This window comes from Propithecus coquereli, unplaced genomic scaffold (genome assembly GCF_000956105.1).
Source record: "Propithecus coquereli isolate 6110/MARCELLA unplaced genomic scaffold, Pcoq_1.0 Scaffold34, whole genome shotgun sequence".
Taxonomy (NCBI): domain Eukaryota; kingdom Metazoa; phylum Chordata; class Mammalia; order Primates; family Indriidae; genus Propithecus; species Propithecus coquereli.
In genome coordinates, this window is record NW_012149063.1 from 9,859,475 (window position 1) to 9,862,678 (window position 3,204).

At 35.9% G+C, this 3,204-nt stretch overlaps 1 long non-coding RNA gene across 1 annotated transcript; it reads left to right on the top strand.

Moving 5' to 3' along the window:
• LOC105815576 lies at positions 1–2,991 on the top strand. Its single transcript, XR_001137748.1, has 2 exons — positions 1–190; positions 2,880–2,991. It is a non-coding gene; the product is annotated as an uncharacterized LOC105815576 (long non-coding RNA).
• The last annotated feature ends 213 nt before the right edge of the window (positions 2,992–3,204 follow it).

Below are 3,204 nucleotides of genomic sequence, written 5' to 3' on the forward strand. Positions count from 1 at the left end.
TAACTATGGTGGTGGTGGGAACTATAATGATTTTGGAAATTATAGTGGACAACAGCAATCAAATTATGGACCCATGAAAGGGGGCAGTTTTGGTGGAAGAAGCTCGGGCAGTCCATATGGTGGTGGTTATGGATCTGGTGGTGGAAGTGGTGGATATGGTAGCAGAAGGTTCTAAAAACAGCAGAAAAGGGCTACAGTTCTTAGCAGGAGAGAGAGCGAGGAGTTGTCAGGAAAGCTGCAGGTTACTTTGAGACAGTCGTCCCAAATGCATTAGAGGAACTGTAAAAATCTGCCACAGAAGGAACGATGATCCATAGTCAGAAAAGTTACTGCAGCTTAAACAGGAAACCCTTCTTATTCAGGACTGTCATAGCCACAGTTTGCAAAAAGTGCAGCTATTGATTAATGCAATGTAGTGTCAATTAGATGTACATTCCTGAGGTCTTTTATCTGTTGTAGCTTTGTCTTTTTCTTTTTCTTTTCATTACATCAGGTATATTGCCCTGTAAATTGTGGTAGTGGTACCAGGAATAAAAAATTAAGGAATTTTTAACTTTTCAATATTTGTGTAGTTCAGTTTTTCTACATTTTAGTACAGAAACTTTAACAAAATGCAGTTTTGAAGGTGTTTCCTTGTGAGTTAACAAGTAAAGAAGATCATTGTTAATTACTATTTTGTATGAATTTTGCTAAAGTTAACTGTAAAGAAACACCTGCTGACTTGCAATTTAAGGGGAATCTATTCTCCTCATTTCCAAACCATATGAATGGGCGCTGACATGTGGAGAGAATAGATATTTGTATGTTTGCAATGTGTGTTTTAGATAAATAGGAATTGGGTATTTAAATTAGCACATTTGTGAATTTAATAGCATTAAGATTACCATCCAATGAAAATCTCAAAATTCCTATTTGGTTTTTGTGCATTTTCTTCCAAAATGTAATCATATGATTTAAGTGTGTTAGAATTGCTGAGTCCTAGCTGTGTTTAGAACATCTTCATTCTACATTTACCTTGGTCACATTTGAACTGCTGCCATAGTTTTTGGGTATAAAGAATGTCTACTGCCCACTATTTAAATTCTGGGAAGGACTAGTGGATGCTTTCCCTCTTCCTCCTACCTTAAAGACCGTTCTTAAGAACTTTTCAAAATAGAGGACCACTAAGCCTGCTATATCTGAGGAAATTAGTGGGTACTTTTTTTTTCCTTTTTAAAAGCACAAGAGGCCCATAATACCTTATTTTCCTTGGTTTAATTTTTTTTTTCCTTTACACACTTTCAGAGCAAGAGAATAAAAATCATGCATTATTAAACCCCTAACTGGCTGGCATGCTTTCTGGTTTGTACCCTATACATTTTGCTGGAGGAAACCAAGAACAGTCTAGGTATAATTGTTCAAAATAATTTACTGCAGCAGAAATGTAGCATAGTTGCTTAGTACAAGCTTCTCACTTCATAAAGACCTGAATTCAAACTTCGGTGATCTGAGTTCCTAAATTCCCAAAGAACACATTGTTATTTCTCGTGTATATTTCAACCTAAATCATGTTGTTGTGAGTTATCAATTTGTTTGGAAGGCCCTGGTTGAGAAAAGTTTTAGATAATAAGGTCATATATATATATATAAATATAAACCAATGTCTACTGTTTTGCGCCAGCTAGTGCTTACAGTTTCATTCGAGCCCTAAGTATGTGCCCTGCTGTTACTCTTTCTTTGGCAGTTGAACGTTGAATTCGAGATTCTTATTTTTGTTTTAAGAAGTACTAAGCAAAACAAGCAATAAAAAGGGGAATGGGGCGTGCTAGTGTTTGAATATGCTCTCTTGTTGCTCTAATTCTGTGCCTCTGTGCATTATTAATATTTGGATGCATGCAATGCCAGCATGGAAATTGGTCTTCACACATACTGCAGTTTTCCAGAAACACTCACAAACCAATAAATGTAACAGACATTCCATTTGTTAATGGGCATATATGTGAATAAGCAGTGTAGAAAATAGGCTAATATTAGAAAATGGTTAAGTACTTAAAACAACTTCAAGTGTGGTTATATAAATGGACACTGTCAATGTTCATAACTTAAACCTGGGTACCTGGTCAAAATAATGCTTGGGGAAACATTTTATTAAAATTAAGCTAAATTGTCTCAAGTTCTTTTATTCTTATAATAAAGATTGAAGGAATGGGGGAGATTAACATTTCCTGTTTTTATGTTTGTGAAATTGTTTGATACAACCTTGACAGTATCCTTTAAGTGGCATATGAGGTTAATTGTATTGTTAACCAACTTTCTGTGTTCTGGAACTAGTTTAATAGTAAAAACATTTTCAGTAAGTTGATGTTTGCAACCTATAAGCAGGTGAAATCTGTGTATGTGACCTGTTTATAAGTTGTATTAGCTTAGCTCTTGTGAACAGTGTGGAAAAGTAAGCCATGAGGAGAGCGATATAACCAGCTTTAAAGGACCTAAGATGTGCTTTTTAAGCACAGTGTGGATCAAAGGAAACTCACTAAGACAGGACTTCAGCAGCCTTTTGAGTATGGACAAGTCAGCATAAATAAAGAATGACAAGGCAGCAGCAAGAGCTTCAACTACAGAGAAGTGAAGGCATAAGATACTATGATGATAGTGAGCAACTTTCCAAAAGCTAGTTAAATCTGCTTATTACAACTGAAATATCGAAGAAAGTCTAGCAGGAAGGAGCTCTTCGCCTTTTGGAACATCAATGAGAGATAGTTGCCACAGTCACTAGGTCTAGCATTTAGACCTGCAAGGAAGGGCAATAAGCATTAGGTAAGGCTTGAATTTGAATTTTTTCACTAATTAAAGAGTAATTTTTTGTAAAGCAAGGTAAGAGTAATCTTTTTGATTTGCAGGTTGAATGAGAACCCTACTTGCCTAAATGAGGAATGTCTTTCCTACCATCTTAAATACGAAGGTTTCTGGCTGGGTAAGGTTTGTAGTTCACAGTAAAACCTGATGACACCATTTGTTTCCCTACAAGTCTATATTACATACTTTAAAACTTTGTCCCTCTCTAGTAGGTACATTGGCAAAAATCTTCAGATGAAAACTATCTTGGTACCGTGTCCAACACATTTTAAACCTAAGTTTTAAGAATTCCCCTGCAATAGCCATGAGTGTTCATCTTGAGTCAGATGTGGCCCCTTCATGTGTACAATTCGTTGTTAGTTATCTTCA